Source organism: Sciurus vulgaris (assembly GCF_902686455.1).
Source record: "Sciurus vulgaris genome assembly, chromosome: 18".
Classification (NCBI taxonomy): domain Eukaryota; kingdom Metazoa; phylum Chordata; class Mammalia; order Rodentia; family Sciuridae; genus Sciurus; species Sciurus vulgaris.
In genome coordinates, this window is record NC_136479.1 from 17,686,591 (window position 1) to 17,700,123 (window position 13,533).

General features: G+C 44.4%; 1 protein-coding gene across 2 annotated transcripts in view; it reads left to right on the top strand.

Annotated features, from left to right (window-relative positions):
* PRKCB (protein kinase C beta) overlaps positions 1 to 13,533 on the top strand; it is a 306,697-nt gene that overhangs the window by 78,589 nt on the left and 214,575 nt on the right. The window lies entirely within an intron of this gene.

Sequence of the window (13,533 nt, forward strand, 5' to 3'; positions counted from 1 at the left end):
AGACTGTGATATTGGTGGATCAATAGAACAGAAGAGAGAGCCCAGAAATAGACCTGTACAAGTAAGTCCAATTGATTCTTGGCAAAGGCTCAGAAGCAGTTCAGCGGAGGAAATGAATTTTCAGCAACTGCTACTAGAGCAATCGGACATTTATTGGCAAAATAATGAACCTCAGTCTGTTTCACACTTTACACAAAAATTAACTCAAACTAGATCATGAACAAATATAGAACACAAAACTATAAAACTATGAGAAGAAAACATAGGAGAAAATCTTTGTGATCTATGTTTAGGCAGAGTTCTTAACACCAAAGGCACAACACTTAAAAGGAGAAATTAATAAGCTGGACCCCATCACGATTGAACACTATTGGTCTACAGAAGACATCGAGAGTTTGAAAAGACAGACTGCAGACTGGGAACAACTCTTTGCAAATCCCATCTCTAACAAAGGACTATTATCTAGACTATATAAAGAACTCTCAAAATTCAACTGTAAGAAACAAACAATTCAATTAGAAAATAGGCAGAATACATGCATGGGTGTCTCAGCAAAGGGGGGACCTGGATGACAAATGCTCACATAAAAAGCTATTTAAGTCATTAGCTGTTAGGGAAATACAAATCAGAAGCACAGTAAGCATAGGTAACAATAGTGGACCGTACATTTTATAAAGCAAAGGACTTTGACTATTTTTACCACAAAGAAATGATAAATGTTTACCCTGATTTGAACATAAAATGTAGACATGTACTGAAACATCACATGGTACCCCATAATATTTTTTTCGGTGTGAATTTAAAAATAAATGAAAAAACCCAGAATATGCAATCTTTGTTAATCACCTAATCTGGGAGAACAAAAGACCAAGGACAGAAAAGTGCTCATTACTGTTTCAGCAGTTCTTCCATTTTCTCTTTTCTCCCTTAATTATTCTTCTTCTGCTTTCCTAGACTTCCTTTCCTCTCCCTGCTTCTTCTTCTTTTGATCTCTTTAGATATACATGACAGTAGAGTGTATTTTGACATACCTTACATACGTGATGTATTCGCTTCCCATTCTTGTACATGATGTGGAGTTACACTGGTTATGAATTCATATAAGAACATAGGAAAGTCATGTACGATTCACTCTACTGCCTTTCCTATTCCCAATCTCACTCCCTTCCCTTCAGTCCCCTTTGTCTAATCCAATGAACTTCTATTCTTTCCTCCTCCCCCACTTATTGTGTGTTAGCATCCACATCTCAGAGAAAACATTTGGCCTTTGTTTTTTGGGATTGGCTTATTTCACTTAGCATGATAGTCTCCAGTTCCATCCATTTACTAGCAAATGCCATAATTTCATTCTTTTTTATGGCTGAATAATATTCCATTGTGTCTAAACACCACATTTTCTTTATCCATGCATCTGTTGAAGGGCATCTAGGTTGGCTCCATAGTTCAGCTATTGTGAATTGAGCTGCTATGTACATTGATGTAGCTGTGTCACTATAGTATGCTGAAAATGAAAATACTTTTTTAAAAAAGCAGAGTGAGATATCACTTCACACCTTTGGCAAAATAAAATATCAAACTAGGATGAGGAGTAGCTAGACTGCTCCTGTATTGCTGGTGAGAACATAAAGTGGGACCACCTCTCTGAAAAATGGGAAGCTTCTGGTTTTTTTTTTTTAGTTGTAGATGGACACAGTACATTTATTTAATTAATTTATTTCTATGTGATGCTGAGGATCGAACTGATTGCCTCACACATGCCAGCCAACTGTTCTATCCCTGAGCCACAATCCCAGCCCCTGGCAGATTTTTAGAAAACAAAACATTCAACTGTCATATGACCTAGCAATTTCACTCTTGAGTAACCATTGCAGAAAATGAAAAATTATGCTCATACAGATACCTCTATGTGAATGTTTATATCAGATTTAGTCATAACATCCCCAAACTGGAAACCAATATCCTTCAATAGGTAAATGGCAAAACGAGCCATGTGTGTACATACCATGGAGTACTATGCAACAATAAAAAGAAACGAACTATTGATATACTTAAAAACCCGGATAAACCTCCAGAGAATTATGTTGAATGAAAAACACCAGTCCCTGAATTATATATCCTGAATGGACATCCTTGAAAGTCACAGAAATGAAGAACAGATTAATGACTGCCCAGAGTGAGGAGAGACAGTGACTGGGGAGGCTGAGGCGTGAGGATCCTAAGTTCAAGGTCAGCCTCAGCAAGTTGGCAAGGCTCTAAACAACTTGGTGAGATCCTGTCTCAAAATAAAAAAATAAAAAGGCCTGGGGATGTAGCCTGGGTTCAATCCCCAGTACCAATTAAAACAAAAAGAAAAGAAAAGAAAAAGAATGAGGAGGGATGGGGTTGGAGGTTAAGTGGTGAGGTCGCAAAAGGGCACTTGGAAGGTCCTTGTGGAATAGTCTGTTTTAGCCATTTCAACATCAGTATCCGGCTGGGGCACTGTGCTGTTTTGCAAGGAGCTAGTGTTGGGATAAACTTGGTAAAGGACCCATGAAATTGCTCCGTATTATTTTTTATAACTGGATGTAAATCTGCTAGTATCTTAATCTACAGTTTTCTTCTGGGGTTGAGTTTAAACAAAAGACCCAAATTCATTTAGGTGATTTAGCATAGCTCATGATGACAAACTGCGGATCTTGATTTATGAGATGCCATCAACTCGATATCTCAAATTCAATCTTAAATGTTTTAAAAACCATTGAGAAGATCACAAATTAGTTCAGCATTTCACTTGAGAGGTGAGGAGAAAAACAGCCTCACAGGAGAAGCTTAAGTTAAGGAGAAGTAAGAATATATAATTTAGAATATGGCATTAGAATATAAGTATTTTATTTTAGGATGCAATATAGCAGTAGAATATATAAAAAGCATTGTGTTGGTAACTATAAGAATAAGCACAACAAATAAAAAGCCAATAAAATAGATCTACTAACTATTCACATATATGCATATAAAATGAATATATATGTGTAAAATAAAAAAATCAAGTTAGGAATGTGAAAGGACATGTAGGTACATCTGAATACATATTAAGTAGTTATAAGTCAATGAGACATGTACTACATTGGCGTCCGTACAGGTACTCCCGGATTTACCTTGTCATATTTCTACTATGTCCTTCTGACCTTGGGCAAATCATTTGCTCTCTCTCAGCCTTCATCTCTTCACTGTAAAATGGTGATGGGGATTCAGTGACATAAAGTGACCCAGGACTGTTCACCTTGCAGGACTCAGATGGTCGCTATTGCTATTCAGTGCTTCATCTTAAATTTCAAAGTCCAAGAAAACCAAAGCTCCAGAATTGTTTACCATAAAAAAGAGCTTGTCTAGATTTAGGGGTGAGCAAACTTTTTCTTTCAGGGCAGGTAGTGAATAGTCTCGATTTGTGGCGCTTCTGGTAGCAACTCCTCAACTCCACAGCTGTAGCGTGAACACAGAGATGGGGGCCATTGGGAATGAAGTGGGCTTTGCTGAGTTCCAATAAAACTTTATTCATAAAAACAGGCACGATGCCCAGATGCTGTGGTTTACTGGGCCCTGGTCTAAACAAATAGCAGAGAAGGAGATGATGAAAGCTTTCAAATCCATCATCAAATCCTGCAGGACAAGTGATCCTTTTGGTTAAAAAAAAAAAAAAAAAATTCTTTAGCCATATGAAAGAAGAAAACTGTTTCAGTTCTTTCCTCTCACCAAGTGATATGCAGACATAAAAATCCAACAAAGGTGAAACTATATAGATATACATATACATGTTATATGTGTAAATACATTTATAAAATATATAATACATATATTCTATAATATATAGAGATAAACGCACACACACACAGAGCCATAGTCTAATCTCACCTTTAAACACAGAGAAAAAAGTCCTAAATAATACCTTGGCAAATTGAATCCTCCAGGATATTAAAATAACAATGCATCATGATCAAGGTTCATCCTAGAAATACATTATGGCCTATTATTAGGAAGTCTATTAATAGCTCTCATCAATATGCCAAAGGAAAAAAATGTGATCATCTTTATAGATGCCAAAACCACATTTGTTAAAATTTCCGTATTCACTCTTGGTGAAAACAGAGAAAGAAGTCAAAATAAAGGATGCTTTCTCAGCATGATAAAGACTCACCACCGCCAACCACTCGTCAAAAAAAAAAAAAAAAAAAATAGACTTCATTTTGCAACGCTTGTGGCATTCCATTAACATTAAGAATAAATGAAGGATGATTGCTTTTAACTCTGTTGTCATTATTGGGGACGTTCTCGTCAATGAACCAAGAAAACAAACAGATATAAGTAGTAATTACATATCATAGAAGAGAATGTCAAATGAACGTTCCTCACAGGTTCTGTTATTATTTACTTTAGAAACTTTCAAGGAATCAATTGAAAAGTTATTGGGACTCATCAGGGAATTAGGTAAGCAGGCTGGTTACAAAACATACCAACCCAAATCAATGACTTTCTTCGAGAGCAGCCCTAACTAGTGGATGACATAATGGAAAAATAATCCTTTTGGTCTCTAGCTGCCACCTCTCTGCCCACCAGCTCCTCCTCTGCATGCTTGGCAGGAAGCCAGGCAAGAGTACTGTAGCCTCTACTACAAAAGGCCACGTGGGAAGGTTGGACAGGGACCGGGGACCCGCAATCCAGGCATCTGATGGCAAGTGATTTCATTTACAAAAATGTCACCCTTGGTGCCGGATCCTAAATGCCATCAGAGCATACCAGAGGGATAGGGGATCGGTGCAAAGCATTTCAGGAAAAAAATACTTGGGCATTGTGTAGAGTTAGGTTCTTGCCAGTGGTGTGTGCCAGGTTGACTCTGGAGCTTGCAGCATTACAGGTTGAGCGGTTCTGGGAAGAATGCAGATAGCAACTAGGTCCAAACTCCATTTTTATCTTCTGTCCTGATTTTGCGTTCTTCAACCAGCTCCTGAGCTCCTTGGAGCCTCTGGTGCCTGCCTTCCTACCGAGGATCCTCAAGCCCATTACCCAGGGACTTGTAGCGTTGATGGTGATAATGATGATGATGATTTTTCTAAGCATGCCCCCAGAGGCCCCTTCGAAGTTGACATTTCTGCTGCCTTCCTAGGAGTGCCTAATTCACTGGGCTCTTTTTGAAAATATCCAGAAGCCCAGCCTCGGACTCTTTTTTTGGAAACCAGGCATGGATCCCAGAGTTGAAGCCATCTTTACTGGCTCCCCTGGTTCAGTTGCTGCCTGTTTCTGAGCTGCACTCTCATTTCAGGAAAGGAGAAAAATAAATTATTCACAAGCATCATTTCTTGTGGGCCGCTCACTGCCTGTCCCACCTCCTTCTCCCCAGCCCACCTGGGGCATCCAAGGGAGTCCTGGAAATGGGAGCGCAGAGATAAAGGCAGGGACAGAGGAACTGCAGAAGCTGGAGAGGTAACGCCCTGGACAGAGACGTCCACAGGGCTGTCCCCTCAAGTCCCTTGCTCCTCCATCTACCAGCCAACTTCTCTGAAGATTCAGGGCTCTTAGCTAAAATGAGAAAAGGATGTCCCGTGCCCTAGGGCATTGTGGACAGGCTAAACAGGGGTGAATGTGCTTTATTTAAATATGTTACACATGCCATTGTTTATTCAGGGCCTATCTATAGGCTGTGCACCGTAATAAATGGAAAGCTTTCCGAGCTGCAGAAGTCATCTCAAAAACAGACGATGTGCTTTATAGGAAAAATGACTGAATGCTCTGAATTTTTTCCACCCTGCCCCTTGCTCGCATGACTTAGCAGCAGCATGAACACAGAAGGCATCCAGGGGCACAGAGCGTCTCCCCGCCTCATTCTTACCGTCTTTTGCATGTTGGGCCTCATCCTCATCATGAAGATCATCTAACCTGACAATTAGTGTGGTTTTACTATGTGTCTGGCACTGTTCTAGGATCTCATTAATGAACTGATTAAAAAAAAAATTTTTTTTAGTACCAGGGATTGAACTCAGGGGCACTTGACCACTGAGCCACATCCTCAGCCCTATTTTGTATTTTATTTAGAGACATGGTCTCACTGAGTTGCTCAGCACCTTGCTTTTGCTGAGGCTGGCCTTGAACTCATGATCCTCCTTCCTCAGCCTCCCCAGTGGCTGAGATTACAGGCGTGTGCCACCACGCCTGGCCTGATTTTGTTGTTGTTGTTGTTTTTAATCTCATGACAATATGGGAGAGAAAGAGATCACATAGGAAAGGAACTGTGTCCCTAAGCTTGCCCTCGGTCACGGCTGTTACTTCATGATGGAGGTAAGAGCTTGGTTCTGAGTGGACTTTATAAGTTCATGATAGATTTGGTCTGGTCTCAAGTCTCATCTTGGTTTATGCTCTTGGGAATAATCTTATCCTAGGAGAAGGATTCAGAGCCAACATTGAAACAAGAACTCCAACATTGCCTAAGGTCTCAGGAGGGGGCCTTCATTTTCGCTTCTCCAGATAACCTTCGCGAGGGACTTTGAGTACGTCCACAAGATGGGATACCAACATAGTATCAGCATAGCGTGAAAAATTTATAACTGCATCCGGAAAGGCTGCTTGACTCCATTGCCTCAAAATTTATATAATTAGAATTTCATGATGTCATCTTCGAGCTTTAATATAGCTTAAAATTATCCTTATGTAGGTTGTGTTTCTTTCTGAAACATTTTAAATTTAGAGAATTAACTTGTTAAACTTTTTAAGTTAAATCTTTAGTTTTTCTTTTCTTTTCTTTTTTTTTTTTTTTATTCATCCTGCTGAGGGGGAGTTGAAATGACAAATGCTTGAGTCATCCAAGTCAAATGTTAGGGCCTTCTGGCCGCTCTGCTCCGGGAAAGCCAGGGTCTGTGTGGCCGCCGAGTCTAACTCCGTGCGTGGAGACGATGCTCTCAAATGGTTCCCTGTGTTGCCAACATTTCCTCCTGGCAGGACGAAGGCATGCAGGTGGGCCCCGGAGAGCACGCCTTACTCCAGCCAGGTCCCCCTTCTGCTGCCATCTGTCGCTGGATGTCTGAAGGAAGAGCCACACAAAGGGTGCCGTGTTCGGGGGACAGAGACAGGTCTTGATGGACCTGATTGGAGTACTTTGCCTCCATCACCTGCTCAGAAATTCTCCCGGGGCTCCGATTTGCAGGGCGGATTTAGGTCAACCTGCTAGAAGCCAGTCTGCTAAATTGAATGTGAATTGACTTGTTTCATAGCATCATTTTAAGGAAGTTCTGATTTGCCTTTATCCTCACTTCCTGCTATTTCCGGCTGAGAAGCCAGAGAGGAGAGAACGAGGGACAGACAGGGAGGAAACTGAGGGAGCAAGAGGGGGGGATATTGATGAGCCACAAAAGAAGGATCTGAGGGCAGAAAGGAGACCACTGAAGACAATGACAAGACCAGGAGGACAAAGAGGAGACTCTGAAGGACAGAGAGAGGCCGTGGGGCAGAGTGGGCTGGAGGAGCATGGGGTGGTGGCACCTCATTCAGTGACCAAAGTTCTGAGCCTTTTGACTGCCGGGCACCCCAGAAGCATCCCAGTAATTCTGGCAATAAGAACCTAAAAGTCTGGGTCTTTCTTTGTTTCACTCAGTTCCTGCTACGTGTGGGTGAGCCACGGAGAAGGTTACTCTGTTGTCAGGAGGTGATCTCCCACTGAAGGGGGATGATCTGGAAATGACAGGCATGGTCTTTCCCTGTCACCTTGGGATTCATTAATCTCCTTCCCTCATCTATCACATCTGTGGAAACCCTCTTCTGATGTGATGGATGACAGGTGGCAGGGCACCTGCCGTGCTCCTGGAGGTCTGGGCGGCGGCGTGTGCGCGGTGTTCAATGAGCATTGGTTAAAATGATGGGCTTTCTTTGGGGTGGGTGGAGATGCTCAGTGACCTTTTGGCTTCCTGAAAGTCACAGACCAGGAACTGCAGAATCTTCATGCTGGGACCTCGTATGAATTCATGGAAAGGGAGGGAGCGGGGTGTGCTGATTAATTGTTTAGCAGTTGTTAAAAGCAAACCCAGCTCTGGTCTGCAGTGCTTGCCGATGGTCAACGTCCCTGCTGTAAATGTGCTCACGAGAGTCAATTGGATGTGACATCAGGGAATATGGATCGGGGAAGAGATGCACGCCCTTGGCACGCCACTGGAGGAGGGTCAGCAGCTCCCAGCAATAAAAGCCCACTTCCTGTCTGCTGCACAACTTCACATGTCTGACATTCATTCTTGCATTTTCTCTCGCAGCAACTATGAAACTGAGGGTTTATTTCTTCCTTTCTCAGGTAGGAAACGGGCTCTGAGGGGTTTATAACATATCTGCTATTGTGCAGTGGATCCATGGCAGAGTGGATTCTAAGCCACCTTCTCTATTCACCTTATGTTCACGGGGCTGTCCCTTGTCAAGGGGTGAGTTTCCTAAGGCACCTCTGAATATCAGAGAATACCATGGCTGGCTAATTCTGCCTGGACAATATTACAGAGGGACTTGATGCAATGGCACCTCTATACTTAAGAGCTGACCTAAGAGGCCACCTGAAGGGTAATGCCAGGCCTCCAGGTGGACATAATGGCAAAGGGTAAGTTGCATCTCCTAAACCTCAGTTTCCTCATCTGTAAAATGGGACCCTGAAAGTCTACTTCAAAGAGTCGTAGGATTGGTAAGAGAATAACAAATATGTAAAATTTCTAACTAACACAGTTCCAGACACAATAGATCCAGGTAAATACTGCTTCCCAGCAGGCTGTTTTCTTTCTGAATTCCTCTCTTTACCAGAAGTGACTAGGGTACTGTTTGTCAAATGTTAATATACAGATGAATCACCTGTGGATCTAGTCAAGAGGCAGATTCTGATTCATGGATCTGGGAGGGCCTGAAATTCTGCATTGCTAACAGCTCCCAGATGCTGCTGCGGCTGGCAATCCATGGATCACCCTCGAGTGGCAAGAAGCTAGAGTATCCTGACAAAGCACTTAGTGCCCTGCTGCTCACACTCTGCCGCCTCTCTCCATCAAGTCCACGAGTGCTCTTCTTGAGACAGCATCCTCTTTGTTCTAGACGGTTCCTTTGGAGCGGCCGTCTGCCCAGGCCTGCGGAGGGCATCTTGCTGCGGACCCTGGTTTGCTGTGGAGGACCTGGATACTAGTTTCCTTTTCTTTTTGTTCTGTTTTATCCTGGTTTTGATTTTTTCAGGATTTTGCTGTCAACCTTTTCTCTCTTTAGATTCAGTTTCCTGATTCACCAAACAAGAGAATAGGGTGAAGTAACCTTCCAGGAAGAGCATTCTGATTGGTTGCTTTCTCCACCTGGGCCAAAAGGAGTCCTGATCTTCATTTCTGGCTCTGGGTTTCTAGTGGAATCTCCAAAGACATTTAGAGGATAGAGTTAGGACTCAGAGTCAGAGGAGGAAGGGGGGAGTCCAATCCAACCCTCTGGAAAGCTAACAGTAGCTCAGAGAGATGAAGAGGAATAGTTGGGGCATAGGCACCACCTGTGCCTGAGCCACATGTCACATGGAGGGATGGCATGACCTCCTGAGCATGTATTTGCCAAGTACTCTGCCAAGACCTAATAAGGGGATGTTTGTTATGCCTTCTGGTCACCACACACCCTGAACCCCTTTTCATGTTCGGGAATTCTCCATGTTATAAACCCGTGACTGCTCAATCCACTTTCTCAGCTTCCTTGGCAGCTAGATGGCAAACCTGTGCCCTGGGACCTGCCAGTCGGGGCATCCCTGCTGGAGTTTGTATTAGTGGCTGAGATTGAGATCAGTAGACGTGTGATGATTCTGGAGAGGGAGGTGGCAGATATGTGGACATGTCAACTGAGGCAAGACCCCCAGCAGTACTCGTCCTAGGTGAATGTTGAATACGCACTGGTTCTGGGGTGCAGGCTGCCTCGTCTGTCCCTAGCATGGTGCCAGCGTCTCCTCTGCGGGACCATCTGTGTGCTGTGGTTTACATTTTTCTCCACGCCATTTTACCTCCTGGTTGGATTCTTGCGTCTCAAAGATTAAATGCTTCTCTTGCTTAAATTGGTTAGAGTGGGTTTCTGCTGCTTGTCAGTGAGAGTCTCCACCACTTAGAACAATTTTTGTGTATGATTTCATTTAATTCTCATAGTAACCTAGTGAGGAAGGTGTTATTATCCTCCTCTTCCACCTCGGGAAACTGAGGCATGAGCACAGGTGAACTAACTTCCTCAAGGAACCAGAATTTGAGTCCAGAACATTGGGCCCCAAAGCACATATTCTTTATTTTTAAAACTGACACAGTGATTGTACATATTCATGGAGTCCTGAGTCATATTTCAAGACATATATACAGTATGCAGTGATCAAATCAGCATAATCAGCCTGTCACCTCAAACATTGATCAATTCTTTGTTTTAGGTCTACTCAGAATCTGCTCTTCTAATTATTGAAAGTGTAAAATAAATGACTGTTAACTGGATTCACCTTACTGCCAAAGCATGTTCTCAACCACCGCAGGTCTTCTGTGAGAGGTCCTTGCAAACTCCTGTCACTGGTACAGGGTGTCATTAGATCCATGCCTGGGCCGGCATGTCTGTGGGTTTTTTACTGACAACACACATTTTTCCAAGGAGTGATCATCTCAGCCAACTGTTGTAGTGACAGTGATTCAGTCTTAAGCACTTGGCCCAGAGTTTGCACTTTGTGAGTCCACAGATGGACACTGGAATTTTTACACTCTTGTGGAGTCTGCAGTTGAACGCTGAGAGAAGAGAGTGAAATTGAAATTCAGAAGAAAAAGAAAGGACTGTCCTGTGGGGCCTCCTTAGACAAGAAAGGGAATGGAGATCGGCTCAAGGACTGGTCCAAAGGGGAGCCTGGCCACCTATTCATTAGTAGTACTTAGGCCTATGATCAGGGACAGAGCAGTCAGTATCCTCAGACAGCTTGCTGGGAGGCAGATTGGCTAACTGGTCAACCTCTGCTGCTTCCCATGGACTGGGAATCTTCCTGGGGTCCAATTTCTTTCCTCCTTTCCTCCCTCTTTTCATTCCTTCTTATCTTTCCTTTATTTTTTTTTTTCAACAAATACTTTTGAGCACCTGCTGTTTACTGATTCAATCAATGCTTGTTCAGTGCCTGCGGTGTATAGCAGACCGTCCCAGGTGCTGAAGATACAGTCATGAACTAAGTAGATGAGCTCTCAGTTTCCAGTTTTATTTATTTGCAGTTCTGGGCTATATTCCTAGCCCCAGTGTAGTGGCACTGGGATGCTGCCATGGGCAAAAAGCCAGACAGCTCAAGTTGGTTGAGTGGTAGTATTTCTCTGTGTGCCCTTAGTCCTAACCCTACTCCTTAGGAAGATTCTATTTTCACCCCCATTTCACAGATGAGGAAACTGAGGCTAGACAGTTGGAGTGCACGGCCTGAGGACTCACAGGCCTGTTGAGAACCAGGAGTGCCGTGCTCCGTGGGTTCAGCTGACTGCACTGCACCGGGTTGCAGCTTGGGATGGGAGCTGGGACCTCTCCCTCCTTCCTCATCTGGGTTCAGGGACCAGCCTCCTGCGCTCTCCTTGGTGTTACCACCACCCACAGTGCCCAGGAGCCTCACTGGGGGGCGGATGTGGCCTCCCCAGGTGCCCACTTCCTCACTGCTTCTGCCAACAGCAGCCTGGGCCCCCGATCTGAAACTGTTGTTGTTTCTTTCTGTTGATTTCTCCAGGGGAAACAGATGTGGGGGAGAGTGTGAATACCCACACCAAGGCCGGAAGTAGCCCAGGTCCCAGACTCTGTGTGTCCCTGGACGTCACAGCATCACCCCCCACCCCTTAGGAGATGTCCGACCCGCCTGCATGGGTGCTCTGGTTCTTTCCTTTGCGGGATGAGCCTGCTTCTAGTCCCCGCCCACTGGTGGGCGGGCCGTCCTTGAGGGCCAACTCCCTAGCCGCAGGACAGCTAAAGGCCAGCAATATATGCAAGGGCAGGGGCTTCAGGTTCAAGTCCCAGTGCTGCTGCTGACAAGCTGTGTAACCTCCAACAAGTCCAGTGACCTCTCTGAGTCCCTTGTGCAGTGGCAGAGGGACAGCAGGTCTTGGCGCTATGTCTGGCACAAAGTCAACCACACGGGCAGGTTTTTGTCTTTTTTTTTTCCCCATTACCTGGCAGAACAGAAGGGACTTCCTAGTGTCTGTGGACACCCTGGAACTGGTGGCTCCTTCTTTCAGGCTTGCCTTGGCTTGGGGGACAGTTTCACTTTCACAAAAGCATCTCCTAGCTCTGCGCTTGGCCTTTCATCTCTCGATCTGTTTTCTCTCTGTTCTCCAAAGTGAAGAAGCACGTATAAGCCTCCCTTGCCGTCTGTGAGGACAGCGGAGGCTGAGCATCCTTGGTTTGCCTCTGGTGAGGAAAGCAGGAGTGACCAGCATCAGGGAGCGCCCTTGTGCCTGGGTAGCAAATCCCATTCTTCCCTTGTCTCCAGCTCCTGCTCCCAGACCAGTCGGCCTAGTTGCGGTCACCCCAATATCCCAGAAAAGCCACAGGGAAGGGTGTTTGATCAATAAACAATCCTCTGCAGCTCAGCTCTGATTGGCTCAGTTCTGCAGAGGGTTCTGAGTGACCGTGTAGGGAGGTATGAGAGGAGGGTGCCCCTTCCCCACGTCCCTGGGGATGCACTTCACTCGTTCAATGCCATGGTGGCCAATCCACCATTGTTTGCTAATCTAATAGGTAAAAAATATATCGTATCTTGCTTTTTCCAGATATTCAGAAGGTTGGACACTTCTTCATGGACTTGTTGGCTATTTGCATCTCTTTCTCTGGGAATTCTTGTTGCAAGTTACTTTGTATTTCTCGTGGGCTGTTTCTTTCTTATTGACTGACAGGAACTCTTCAATCCTCTGAATAGGAGTCTGTGACATACCCTAAAAACCAATCCCTTTGATCTGTCCCTGCATCTTGCCTTTTTGTTTATGAATTCTTCTGTCCTATAGACATTTTTTACTCTTATCCTCCGATGTACCCGTCTCAACAGAGGCTTTGCTTCCTTCGGTTTCCTTGGACGCATCTCCCTGACAGCACTCATGGTTTTGATTGATGGTGGCCTGTTTCCCTTCCTTTCTGTTGAACTGTGAGAAACTTGAGTGCAGGATTGCATTTTCTTCTTCTCTGTCTCTTCAGGGACGACGAACACGTGGCTGGACCTCCAGTTGGGGGCCTGAATGAGGTGGCTTTATTTTATTTTTAAAAAATTTTTAAAATCTAAAAAAATTTTTTTCTTGGGCTAGGCACAAAGACAGGTTTTGTGTCTGAATGAGGGAGTGAATGAACAAGGCATGTTCTGCGCTCCTTGCAGAGCTGGGGTCTGCGGCACAGGGATGCGAGTGAGTCACAGATTGAATCACAGTCCCTACTCTGGCTCAGCTGACATTTCAAAACCCTGGCAGCGGAGGCCCTCCTCCTCTAACTTCCAGGAGCGCCTCCTCCTCTCTGAGCAGGCACCAAGGAGCTCTGCGGATGATCAGGCTCGTGTGTGTGTGTGTG